This window comes from Sebastes umbrosus, chromosome 2, assembly GCF_015220745.1.
Source record: "Sebastes umbrosus isolate fSebUmb1 chromosome 2, fSebUmb1.pri, whole genome shotgun sequence".
NCBI lineage: Eukaryota > Metazoa > Chordata > Actinopteri > Perciformes > Sebastidae > Sebastes > Sebastes umbrosus.
The window spans coordinates 25564798-25579395 of NC_051270.1; the positions used below are offsets into that span (position 1 = coordinate 25564798).

At 39.3% G+C, this 14598-nt stretch overlaps 1 long non-coding RNA gene across 2 annotated transcripts; it reads left to right on the plus strand.

The window, feature by feature from the left end:
• Positions 1 to 355: 355 nt before the first annotated feature.
• On the plus strand, positions 356 to 11972 carry LOC119477864. 2 transcript variants are annotated; one of them, XR_005204336.1, is made up of 4 exons: positions 356 to 447; positions 532 to 630; positions 906 to 1017; positions 11486 to 11972. It is a non-coding gene; the product is annotated as an uncharacterized LOC119477864 (long non-coding RNA). The 2 variants fall into 2 exon arrangements; XR_005204335.1 differs by lacking the exon at positions 11486 to 11972 and having other exon boundaries at positions 906 to 2335.
• The last annotated feature ends 2626 nt before the right edge of the window (positions 11973 to 14598 follow it).

A 14598-nucleotide genomic window follows, 5' to 3' on the forward strand; every position in this document is an offset into this window, starting at 1 on the left:
GGGCAGACTGTTGGCCGAGTGTCGACATCAGCTTGTGACTTACTGACTGTTAAAGTTAGGGACGGTGACTGTGTAGGAGGAGGGCTCGCTGAACAAATGTCCTTTTCATTTCATGCTTTGCGTCCATACACTCTGCTCCTCTGCCGCTGATTCAATTGCAGCTAATCACTTCAATTGAAATCACATGTATGAGCAAGTAAATAACCCATTCAAAGGATTGTGCACAAAAATAACCTTTTCTTCTTCAAGATGTCTGGTGTGTCTTGTGCAAATCGTATAACAGAGTTGTAGTTTGTCATGTCTACATTTTGTGTTTTCTCACTGTTATTTCACATACGTGTTTTCCTCGACTTCAGGACACTACCTATAAGCAAGGAAAGAGCCATGATGCGGCTTTGCTTGTCGTAGCTTTTGCCTGAAGAGGAGGAAGTGAAGGAAGGAAATAAGGTTTGGCATGTTGACTCAAGACAGAATGTCCCAGGAGCCCTAAATGGACAGCTATTAAAGGTTAATTGCTCTCTTTGCCTATAGGAAGAGCTGTGAGAGCACCGGAGTACATTTTGGAGCTACTGTGGGTATAGGAAAGCTGATGAAGGAGTTCCGTGCTTGACTCACACCTGTTGCTAAAAGGTTAGTGAAGAGAAGCACTGACATACGTCCACACCGTGTCTCAGAAGTTGTTGTATCAAAAGTAAAAGGAAAAAATAACAAAAGCACGATCCAGAGGAAAAAGGGCGGATGACAACAACACTTAAAATTTCCAAATGCCATCCCAATTCCGCCCTCATCCCAGAAAAAAAGACAGAGAAAACAGAGAGTATCTGAGCTTTGTTTCTCAATTATTTGCATAATACACTTTGATGGGTGGATACTCATCTCAATCCCTGGCTCTTTTGTATCTGCAGATTACAAAAGGCCTGTTTCCAGCGCCGTGCAGGCTACCAACAAGAGACTATCAAAGGGAAGGAATGGGCTTTCAAGTCAGGACCCTTCGATTGTGTTACAGATTGGTTCCAGGTGAGGCAGCTTTGGGAAGTTCAGCCGGAGGAAAATTGCCCCTCCGTGCAGCGCTTGTGAGAGGCAGGGAGGCTTCACGGTTGGCATGGTGCTCCGGAATTCCAATACCACTCACGTTTGGTGGGATTTCTGAGGGATGAACGCTGGGCCTCAAAAATCTTGTTGTGGTTGATTGCAGCTACATTAAAAGCTAAGCCCAGACAAAAAAAAGGGGTATACAGAGTGTCTGGCTGTTTCAAAAAAAGCATGCTGAATAGCTGGATAGCACCACAGTCCGCAGACAATAATTGCCAACATAATGTTCAAAACATCCCTTTGATTCGCTCATAAGATAAGTCCTGCATGGATTTATTTTTCAAAACAGACATTTTCCAGTTCCACTCTGGTGTTAACGTGATTTTCGAAATGAGCGGTTCATGTTCTTCTTTTTCACACATGCTATTACGGCAGGAATCTATCTCAAGGACGCCTGGCAGAGATGTAACGAACACATTTCAGCAAACAGGGCTCTAAAGAATATCATTAACCATTGTTTTTTTTCGCTCTAACACTGCATTGATTTATTGTCTTTCTCAGACCACACTCGCTGGAGAAAACTAGCTTTTGATCATTAGGAAATATATCTATCTAGATTTGACTGGCTGTCTCCTTCACTCAACTCATTTCATTGGGGAAGCAACACGCTTCAGTGGATCTCCAACTTTGGAGAGTTTTGGACAGATTTCCTGAGGATTTCGACCGACAAAAGAATTTGACAACTTATTCGGTTTGATGCAATTTGGATACAATATTAAAGCCTGTCATCACATTTGCCAAATGATGTTACCTTGACAACTTCACAGACTCCTCCAGTGGCGCCATTTGTCTTGTAACCGATATCCTGCCATCATCATCTTTATCTTCTTTTGATATGCTAGTAGTACCCACCCCACCCAGCCTCAAAGCCAAGGCCATCTGTACAGTTAAACACATCTTAAACAAGTCCTCGGGGAGACTCTAAACAGACCCTCAAGTGTTTCACACGTATGCAGAGAGCGATGCTGTGTCTGCTGCGCACACTGTGTCAGATCTGATCCGAACCAGGCTATGTGCGGGGAGGACAATTAGGCAGAGACAGAGCTGAGCCATGCACAGGCGTGCCAAGCCATGGCATTATGCATCACTCACCTGTCTGGCCAAATAAACCAAGACAGGGAAACATCTGCTCATGTTTTCAAACTTGGCAAAAAATGCCATTTTGTTCTCTGTGCGGCAAAAACAGTCAATTTTAGCTCTCTGTTGCAACATGGCATCACTAACATCTGCAGGCATTAGTCACAAAAATAAGGTGATGATTGGATGGCCTACCTGCCTGTCTACTTACCTGCCTGCCTGTGCACTCATTGCGCGTCACCGGAGTCTTCCACAAGCTGCTAGATTGACAGCTGTGAGTACCAACAATAGCCACGTTTGTTGTTTAAGTTCATTATGATATGTTTACATACATAATGATAATTTTGTTTCTTTGAAGGGAGGCCTGAAGCGACTGTCAGTGTTACTGACTTGGCGACTTTCTCTCTAGATTTAGGGACTTTTGGAGTTAGTGCTGCTACTTTCATTGGAAAAGAGTTGGCAACACTGCGCTGGGTTTTTCACTAGGTTGGATCATTTTTAAAATATAGCGTACTCTTGCTAGTTTCTTAAGACTACCAACCCTAGCTTTAATTATTCAATTCTTACTTAATTTCTTATAGATTGTCCTTTTTAATTTGCAGCATCAGGTGCATGCTTGTGAGCAGTGCACCTGTAAAAACCGCAGACAAAAATCAGGAGGGCTGTTGGGGTTAAATCTCATTTTACAATGAGTGAAAAGATTGTTTCCACCTCCGCCGAGCACTGCGGATCTCCATACATACAGGGCCAAGGCCACACAGAGCAAATAAGCTGTTATTCCACTGTTGTTTGGAAGGATTGTGAAGAGATTGGTCCTGTAATGAAAAGAAAATAGAAGTGATGTTCCCATGACGGATATGGTAAACTAAATTGAGAGAGGCCTCTCTGTCGGCTTGGAGTTCACACCTCTGGTCTCCCCCGCTCCCCCTCACATTCACCCTTCGTCCTTTAACCTCATTGACTCACCCTTTCCAAAGAAACTGATCCGGCCCAGAGGCCCATGCGCTCATGTCCTGTCGAGGATTTGTTGATTTCTCTAATCACTGTTCCAGCTCTGCTTGTCTTTGTTTGTTTAGCAGAACAAGCAGCAAACACAAGCGCTTAAGATGGTCCTGTGGAACAAAGAGAGGAGAACTGCTTGAGGACACTGAACTCTTGATTGCATCTGTAAGGTCACTGTAATTACTTTGCATGCTTTTTTCCTGAAGTACACTGCAGCAATATTATGTCAAGTGTAATTATGGATGAGATTTCTTTCTCTTTTTTTAGAAAGATGGCTCTGTCAACATGTGAGTGGACTGTGTTTCTTGTCATTTTAACGAGGTTGTCCACAAGTGGACACCCTGTCCTGCCTAATTGGAAGTGTGGGTATATATTTCTGTGTGTGTTTTTGTTTGCGTAAGATCTGGGAGGAGATGCACAGGGTGGAAGGAAAATGCTGCCGAGAATGAAAACCATGAGGAGGAGGAGGAGGAGGAAGTGCTGTATTTATGCTGTTCATGGTCTCCTCTCTTCGCTGACAGGGGGAAACAAGCCCTGCTGGCGATCTGCACCGATTGGCCTTATTTCACTGACAGGAGAGTCTGCATTCTCTGAAGCCCTCTCTGTTCTTACAGTGTGTTTAAAACAAGAACCACAGCTCTGTTCCTATCCCGAGGAACCCAGACGCGTACCCCCTGACCCCCAAAAATGTTTATTGATATGAACTGAATAGGCATGATGGAGGTTTTCTTATGTTTTGCAAAGAAAAGAGTTCTTTTTGACTGAGTCAAGCCAAGAAAACTAGCAAAGAGACATTAAGAGTGACGATTCATTTTTAGATAAGGAGACTAATATAAAGCGAAATACTGAATAAGCAACAAATAATGATTTTAAGGACACAGGGGCACATGGGACATCAAAGGCCTTGAGCACAAAGCATCACTGCAGTCTCCTCTTCACCACGCAGACACGGAGCAACAGGAGGGATTAGCCACAGCTTGATATAAGTCAAAGCAAGACAAGCCAAACAGATGTCATGTTTGACCAAGATACATATATGGTTAGCACACATGGAGGCTACTGCAGCACTATGTGCTGATTAGTCTTGTTAGTGACACAGCCAATGGATTACCAAGCCAGAAAGTAGCAGCTTTCAATGCTGATTCGACTGTCATCATGCCATTAAATAGGCGTTATCGTCACCATAAGTGCCATAGATGTGGGTCAGTAGGGGCCTACTACCCCATGTTGTAAAAGTGGAACTTAAAAGCAACACGTTCTAACACATAAAACTGCATGAAACGTTATGTTTTTAACTCAAACAAAAAGGCTTCTTCAGGTTTAGGCAACAAAAACAGATAGGTTTCCTTCTTTCAGGGATCTACCATGTGAATAGATGATAAAACCTACTATTGGGTGTAGTAGGCCCCAATTGACCCATATCTATGGCACTTTATAGCAACCAATAATGCCTACAATATCTAATAGCCTGAGAATAATTTTTGAGTTTTGGTCATTTGCTCAATGAAAACAAGTTTGGAAAGTCTCGCTTGCTTCAATTTTCAGAAGTCCATTTTTAATCCCACAGTTTAACTCAATCCAAATGCAACACAGTCACTGCTCACTCATGTTGGTACATACAGTAACTGCGAGAGTATTTGCGTCAGAGGTGGTGTTTGGGATGGGGCTGCCGTTGGTGAATTCTGCCCTGTTACCATTTTTTTTTTGTCTCCGATTTAATAAAGCAACTTAATTTAATGGTTGACGTTGGGAAAGTAGCCAAGCTCAATTTTCTGTGGCCTGTTTTTTCCTACCTGATGTAACATAAGGCTGCTTCACAATGAATGCATAGTCACACCACCACCAATACCACTTGATCTGCAGCTTTAACTACATAATGAACTGGTGCGCCTCAGATGTCAGTCACACACTGTCTCCCTCTCTCTCTCTGTTTCTCTGCCTGTATCCCTCTCCACAATCTCTCCCCCAACGACCATCGGCACACTTTTTTAACAAATTACGCTTTGAAAATAATTCAGTTTATCTACCAAGAAGAACCGAAAAGATGTAGTTGCTATTTTATTTTTTCTGAAGAAACAATTGAACTATAAGAAATGATTTTCCTTTGCCCATTCATGTTTTATACATATGAATTAACAATCCTTTTCTATTGCTTCACAAGAAGGAGGTATAATATTTGATGCTTAACAGAACGTCTTCATGACATTTTTTTTCTTTAAAAACAAGTTTTAGAATCAGTGATGTGCTATTTTTCATTTACAATTCTAATAGTCTTTGGAAAATTTGTGAGTGAGTAAGAATGCCACAGTAGCCTAATTTAAAATACACAGTTAAAGGCAGGGGTGGTGATCTACAGTACACTAGATTTTAAAAATGATCCAACCAAAAAAAACAGCCCAGTTTTGCCACCTCTTTTCCAATGAAAGTAGCGAGCAGTAATCTAGCGAGAAAGTCGCCAAGACTGCAACACGGACAGTCCGTCCCTTCAGGCCTCCCTCCAAAGACACTCCCCCAAAATTATCATAATGAACGTTAACAACGCACCTGGCTATTGTTAGTACTCACAGCTTTCAAGGTAGCAGCTTGTGGAAGACTCCGGTGACGTGCAATAAGGTCATGGGCAGAGTGCGTGCAGGCAGGTAGATAGACAGGTAGGTAGCTACTGTTTATTACAGTCCTGCAACAGTCACAGTTACCAGATCTCTTTTTTTCTGTCAAAGCATTTGATTTATTGAATGCTGTCTGGATATAGAGAGAATTTCAACTGATGTAACAAAAAATGTTTCTAAAAACTTTACCAACCCTTCCTTTAAATCGAATCAGCACTAAAACATTTTGCACATGAAATACCATTCAGCACTAAAAATGATTCATGGTTACAAAAAAATATTGTTGCATCACTTCACACTAACATCACATCACACACACACATTAAGGTTGTTTTCCACCCCTTTCTTGACTCAAACCCGCGCTGTAAACATGTAACATTAAAATGACGTTCAGTGATTAAATAGTGGGAGTTGTTTGGTTTGAGATGTTTCCATGAGATCGCTGAAAGTGTGCCTTTTTCCTTAACATGCAATGTTACCCAGGCACAGAAGACACACGTGCAAACACACACAGTAAACACAGACAGCAAAACACAGCATAGTGCAACGTATATATACTGTTATACCAACATAGTAAAAACACATGACCTCCTGTTCACACGCACATATAACACAAATGGAGACTTGTTGTGGTCTAAAACTGGGTCCGGTGATGTACTCGGGCTTCTGGTACTCTTCTTAAATAGATGTCACTCTTTGCGTGCCAGTGTGTGTGTGTGTGTGTGTGTTTGTGGTGGAGTATAAAGGTGCTGGTTGCTCTGTATAAATCCACACACTTTGACAGATGCCTGGTGCATAATGTCAAAAGCCTGCCTTTCCTTAAAAGCTCTTCAGGCTCAATCCAGAATCCGACCCCAGATCATCCGCAGAGCACCTGCCACGTCGGCCCTTCATCACCATCACAACGCCCACTCACTCACTCACCAGCTCCAGACACGGAGCTCCAATATAGCGCTACGACTGTGAGAGATGGGTGGGAATGACAAACACACAGCTCCATGTTATTCCCGTCATTTGAAATAGCAATCAAAGCTGATCTAATTAAGCCAGTCTGTATAATTGAGGCCTTTGGGGAAACGCTGACAGGGTCCAGATACTCTCTCTTTCTGTCCAAACGCCTGACCAGAAGCAAAGGGAATTCTGGGATACAGGGGGAGTCATGACAGAGACTTTTGTCGAGGATGTAAACCAGACGTCAACCGCCTGTGTGTCCTGATGTTGCTTATATAGGAAACAATCATGCATATATGAGAGCTCTGTGCACGCTCTTTTAAACCAGTCATGTAGTTGTCATTGTCCAGGTCTACACTTGTTTGTTTAAGCTCATATTTGGCATATGATGAATGTGTATTACATTTCTCATTTAGACATAGTGTGTTTCCAGGCCAGTCGCGTATAGGCTTTTTCTGTCCTCTTTGTCCGTCATCTATATAGACACTAGATTTAAGCTGCTGCTATTGAAGCTCTGTTTATTTGAGCTTTCCTGCCCTTAAAGTTATGGTTCTATACCTGAAAGTAATAATTAAAGATTTTACTTTTTACGGTTGCAACACAAACTGTTTTATTTGAGCAAATATTCAGACATTTTTTGTGGCCAGTCACACAGTTGGTGGTTGATACCATCTTCACGGTCAGGCTACGTCCAAGTATGTTTCTAGTTTGACTTGCTTGGATGAAACATGCTGTATTATATCTCCACATCGCTTTTGTTTTGTTTTTCAGCGGGGATAGATTTCACCCGAGGTAACAGTGGAAGTCCAAAAAACTCTTCCATGACTTTGTTATACACAGACCGACAGTGGAGGTTATTTGGCACCGAGGTTAGGTTTAAGTTTTCATCCAAATTGATTTGAATCTAAACGCAGAGTAAACATGACACACTCCGTCCGCTTTACAGCAAAATGGATTGAGTTTTGACGAAAACCACAGAAGGTTTCAAAGCGATGCATGGCTATGTATTTCAGCTGAACTCATCTCCTGTCATCTCTGGTGAGGATCTACTAAAATCTGCCATCTGCCTGTTTTGACTTTGACTATGTTGATTGTGTGTAGACCCTGTGTTATTATCAGTGTGTAGAAGTGCTAATATACCCCCTTTAATCTGATCTGCTATAAATGGACCTACTTTTTTTTTTATTTTAATCCAATATCTATCAACTTGTGTATGTTGCACCAAAACCTTGGCTAAGAAGTTGCTCTGTATTGTTATTCCCTCCTCTTCTATTAACATCAACATGCTCGCTCTTGAATATTCCTTTCAAATGTTATAGATACAACCTAGAGTATGGCATGCAAAATTGAATTTGTAGCACTTCTATTTCATTTAAAGCTATATTTTAGTCCAAGAAAATGGTAAAAAAGAAAATTCAGAAAATGAGTTGATAAATAATATTTGTGTGACTGAATTGATATACTGTAATGGTGAAAGTTCAGACATTTTAATTGTATAGCTGGAACCAGAGAGCTGTCCTCACCACGTCCATGACTGACAGATGTTATTCCAAATCTAGTTTCAGAGGTGGTCGAATGTCTGTGAACCTCTGTTGGTGTTTCATCCCCGAGCCAGCTTCCTAAGAGTTCCCATGATGCCCTCTGGGCCAGGCTCTGTAGGACAGGAGAGCCAGGTCTGCTCTGGTTTCACGCTGCCAGATAAGATCAGTTTGTGTGTTGGATTTCTGTCACTGAGCAGACCAGGTTAGTGCTGACCCAGTGCTGGGGTTTGGGCTTCAGGAGCCAACACTAGTCACGCAATGCAGAACAGGAAGTCAAAGGTCAGAGTTTACCTTTCCTCCACCTCCTCAGTAACGTCATTCCTCACAGTGATAGCTGACCATCTAACAACAACAAATGAACTTCTCTTTGTGCATGGGCGATATTTCAATATTATAATACAGGAAAGCAAGATTCACAGGTTATAAAGCATGCTGTTGAGGCCTCAAAGGTCGTATATGTAAGACATATTATATTTTTTTAGCTGAGATGTTATCTGGGGACACAAATGCAGAACAAAAAAACAGTAAAAGGAAAGATGACTCAGACAGTTGTTGTTGTGCACACCCTCCTTTTACCACATGTGAACATCATTTTCAATATGTAAATACACTCTGACACGACAAAGACTGCATCAAAACAATTTTGAAAAGCTGTTTGTTCTTTTTCTCACACAGAGTGCTGCATGTGGTTGAGGAGATATTTGAACAACACATCCTCAGTTACATTGTTGGAGAATTTGTAGATGTGTGGCTTTTTGCTATGTGGCGAATATCATTTGTCTTATACCTGCTGTAATTACTGTCTAATTCAATAAGTCATTGCTGCTGATAACTTGCGTTTTTCATTCAACTCAAAATCTTTCACTCATAATTCCTTTCATTTGACCAAAATACATGTTTCATTAAGTTCTGGCCTTTAGACTGCTTTTGGTTTTTTTAATATCTAGTATTTGGTTAAGTTTATAACAATACAATTTTAAATATGCAAACTGTTCTTGAACTGTGCAAAGCACGTTCTGCACTTTTTAACCAGCTGTCACATATATCAAACTATGATGTTTTTAATGGGTTTTAAAGTGACTTCTGTGTGGCTTTCTGATGAAGATTAAAAACTTGTAATGAAAGAAAACCTAAACATGCAAACAAGTGGAAAACTGGAAACACTTGCAACTTGGAGGAGAAACCTCTGCTCTGTCTACCAGAGAAAAGTTTTTAACTTATAAGTCATACAAGTTACCAACTTTGTTTTGTTGTTGTGTATTACCAGCTTTTACTTTGAAATAAAAATGTAATATTTTTTACCATCTGGTCCCACCTCAAAAGTAAAAAAATAAATGTTTTAGGGCTGTTACAATATCAGATTTACACTACACGATTATCTGGCTAAAATAATTAATTCACGAAATCAATGTAATTGCAATATCTATAGAAAATAGAAAAAAGTAATAATAATGATATTGGTCAAATTCATCTTTAACTTTGTTTATTGTGTGTTTTGTCTCTTTTTTGGTAAATGAATTACACTCTTTTGAGTGTGTGGTGTTGGGGGAGAGAGACAAAGCGAGAACGGAATACAATATTATATGTGTATTATTAACATGATATAAATATTTCATTTTTTAAATATCATGGCTATCGTCAATACCGGATATATATCGCGACAGCCCTAATATGTATATACTGTGTATTTTTCTTTATCATATAAATAAATATGTTTCTCTTTGCGTTCATCATAACATGTGACACCAGCTGTGGACGATAAACAATCTAACAACCATCTACTCTCACACTACTATGTACACACATAAATGTATAGTGTGTGTGGGTCTTCAGTTACATTTGCTTTATATATATCTGAATCAGATTTGGATGATTGACAGTTCAGGTGTGTGTTCCTCTGAGCTCATGAAGTTATGGAAGATACTTTAATAAAATCATACAATAGTCCTGATTAGGAGAGGCAAACATTTTTGTGTCTGCATCTTTTTCCGATTAATGTGAGTGTCAAAATGCTCATCATGTGATGCTCTCACAATACTGGGTTACATTTTAGATTTGAGATGCAGACAGAGAGACAAAGATGTTCGGGTTGGACTGAGACCTGTTGTGAGGTACTCCAACAATGAAAAAGAATAAATGACAAAGAATACATCTACCGGGCGCTTTATAGCAGCCCACTGCTCCTAAATGCTTAGGATTAACCCATCCTTTGTGTATGTAGCTGTAATGATTCTAATAAATGTTTAAGCTTTACGTTTTAAAGTTTAAAACTGAGGAACCGTCCACAATCAGGTTGGTTACCAGACATGGATGGATGTGCATTTTGATGGATGTTTGTGGTCATTACCAGCAGGATCACCCTGCTCCTCTGCCGCTACTATGACACCTTTTGAGATACAACTTTTAAATCTACACATAACAATCAAAACATGGGGCCTTACAGAGCAAAAGGTTTGTAGCTACTGTGCCCTTCAAAAAATAAGTCATAAATGGATATCATTTTCACAGCAACTCTCTGTGGACATTTATTAGTAGTCATCCGGCAGCTTTGAAAATACACACATCACCAAAGGCATCACTGGTATGGTCTTGTGAAAGCGCTGCAGTGAGAAAACGTGCATTTGGTTTTCGTATGTGAAGGACTGGAGATGCTAATCATCATCGTTTGTCCCAAAGGACTGCATTGTAAACAAATCCACCCTTGAACCACAATCCAAAATCAAACCTCAATCGCATGAATCGCAAATTGCAAGATGGTGAATAAAATTCCCCGGCTATAATAATGATAATGATGGTACTTAAGTGGAGATGCTTGTAATCTGTCTGTAACACATGTGGGCCATGAATTATTAATGTTGTCCAACTAACTAAAGAGAGGCTGTGAGTGGAAAAAAGCCGCTCATCCTCCCCAAAAAGTCTGGAAACACCCAAGATCCTGATTTCACCTCCGTGTTTCTGGTGACGTATCATAAAATAAAAACACGTTTGGGATGGCATGGTTAAGATGAATAAGAGTGTGAGAGTGGACAAAAACATATAAAGATACTTAGTTTGAAATGGAGGGTATAGAAACGGAGAAAAGGGGAAGCCAGAGGGGTTGCAGATGAATTCCTGTGCTTGCCTTCCACTACATGTGGTCTGGGGGTGAAGTGTTTGTGGGGCTCTTGTGGTTTTTCAGCCAATAAATCCTCTGCACATATTTAATCCGGTCAGATGTGCTGCAGGAGAGGAGCACTGAAGGATGTACGGCCATTACTCAGCTGCCCACATCAGAGAGAGGAGCTAGATATCTGTACACCCCCCACCTCACTTGTTACAGACGTGGCCGTCATCGGACAGAGAGCCAGACAAAGGGATCATAAAGGAGGTGTGAAAGTTCATTGAAAGTCTGAAACTCTGAAGGTTTGATAATATTGATGCTCTTGTATGCTGTTATTTTACTATATGATGTAAATGAGAGATATAAACTTTCAAAATATAAATATGTTTCTGAATCCTTTATTATACAGCCATAATGGAATAAAACTGGACTTGTATAGATAAGTGAACATTTGAGAAATGTCTAAATGCAAGTGTTTGTTGATTACACAGCATTTTAAATCTGTAAAACTTTCCAGTATTTTGATTTGACTTATTAAAACAGATTTTAAGGCATGGGTATTAAATCAGCACTACTACTGTTAGTACACAAGTGTACTGGACTGTGTTTTGGCTTGGTAGTAAATAAAACCTGGTCATTACAGTAAATCTGATATAAAAATCGGATGAAACTCCTGCTCTCTTCTTTGCCGTTCCACTTCTGTATTTCACTTGCTGCTTATAAAGTTCTTTCATTTCAGCAGTTAATACTGTGCACATCACCAGATGGTTGCTGATACATTGAACTGTACCCTCTGCACCCACTGAGAAACCATGTAAAGCACCACCACAGTGAACACAGGATCAGCTACAGGACTTGGCTTGGGATGGTTTTCAGCACATTTAAGTCTGATACCCTTCCAGTGTATGGGACACCTGCGCCATCTTCTGTTCATGCTTTGCTATCACGAGGCGTCATTTTTTATTTCAGTCTGAACATCTATGTCCTCCAACACCATCATCAATTTATTACATCCTGAGATTTAACTTCTGTTCAAAGAGAAATCATGGGCCTGGGACTAGAGGACCTTTTTTTTCTTTTTAACCAAGTTTACACTCGGTTTATAACAACAGTAGCTGGGTTCAGATCTTAAATCTTTTGCATGATGCCATACTCAAATAATTCAGTAAACCTTTTTGGGATGTTTTGGAAATAAGTGGTTCAAGAATGACAGTCTTCCAGCACATTGCAAAAGTGAAATGATGTGTGTGAACCCACTAACCATCAGGGCTGAAAGCCGACTGACTGAGGTCATGTCCTCTGCTTTTTTTCTGAGAATATAGGGGGGGTTACATTCATTTTTAAAAACCAACACTTAGTGGGAATTTTATAGGCTGATTCCAGTATATTTAGACTAAATATATTTAAAATTGACTGCAACAAAAACATATAGAAATAGATGAATAAACATTTGTATTCTTAGCAGTGTGGAGAAGGCTTTGAAACTGAAAGAAATTACAGATAAACTTAAACAATCAGGGCTGAAAGCTTACATTATTATTATACACTTATTGGGTATTTTATCGGCAGATTCCAGTATATTTAGACTATATGTTATATATGTTTAAAGTTTATATATATATATATATATACATATATATATATATATATAAACAGGGACACATGTAGAATGTTTACGTTTAAAACCGTGTACTGATGTATATATTGTATATTTGTGACATCACAAATGGACAGAAATCCAAACGGCTTGTTTCAAACGCACAATTTCTGAATACGGGGCTGTGAGTGTTTCTCCGTATATTGAGCGTTTTGATAGTTTAAATAGATAGCTTAATTCGACACAACACCTTCTCACACAAAACTATATCTTATACTGTATATGTTCTTAATGTATATGTTCTTAATATCCCTGTATATATTCTTAATATGCCCTTGTACAAAATATTTCTTCTTTATAATTGTAATGTAAATGTAATTGTAATGTAAATGTAATATAACTTATTATTTTAATGGAGCTTCCCAGCAAAAAGTATTTCACACGTTTGTACCTGTACAACCGGCGTGACAATAAACATCTTGAATCTTGAATCTTGTTATTTACATACACTGCAACAGGAAATAAACTGGGACACATGTAGAATGTTTACGTTTAAAACCGTGCACTGATGTATATATTGTATATTTGTGACATCACAAATGGACAGAAATCCAAACGGCTTGTTTCAAACGCACAATTTCTGAATACGGGGCTGTGAGTGTTTCTCCGTATATTGAGCGTTTTGATAGTTTAACCCTCCTATTATCTTTGGGGTCAATTTGACCCCATTCAATGTTTAACGTCTCTAAATAAATGATTGACATCATTTTTTTTTGCTTCATATTTAATGACTTTTCCTAATTTAATGGGGACAACTGGGTAAACATAAAATTAAAATGATGATATGTTTTCAATGTCCTGTACACATGCTGTACGCATCGGTGTTCTTTGGGGTCAATTTGACCCCAGGCTGTTTTAGCTGTATAAAATATGTAAGAAATATCAACATTTTACACACATTTGTTTTGGATGATATTGAGGTCACTATAACGTGCAACTTTATAATCTTCAAAAAGCTTTATGGCCCTAACCTAACATAACCATAACTGTAGTAGTGCGAGAACCACTGATAGTTCACAGGACATGGGGGAGGTGAAACATCATTCTCGCGAGAACTTTGATATTTCCCCACGCTTTGGGGGCGGCAAAAATATGGTTCCTGTGAAGATATTGATTTTATTTAAAGGGCTATTTAGGTAGTCAACAAACAAACATAAAGTACCTGACACATAAACTTGGGTAACAATTTTAATTATTATCATTTTCTGGAGGTTTAAATTGCTGGGGTCAAATTGACCCCAAGGATAAAAGATGTTAGTAAATTTGAAGGTAACAGGAGGGTTAAATAGATAATTCGACACGACACCTTCTCACACAAAACTATATCTTATACTGTATATGTTCTTAATGTATATGTTCTTAATATCCCTGTATATATTCTTAATATACCCTTGTACAAAATATTTCTTCTTTATAATTGTAATGTAAATGTAATTGTAATGTAAATGTAATATAACTTATTATTTTAATGGAGCTTCCCAGCAAAAAGTATTTCACACGTTTGTACCTGTACAACCGGCGTGACAATAAACATCTTGAATCTTGAATCTTGTTATTGACATACACTGC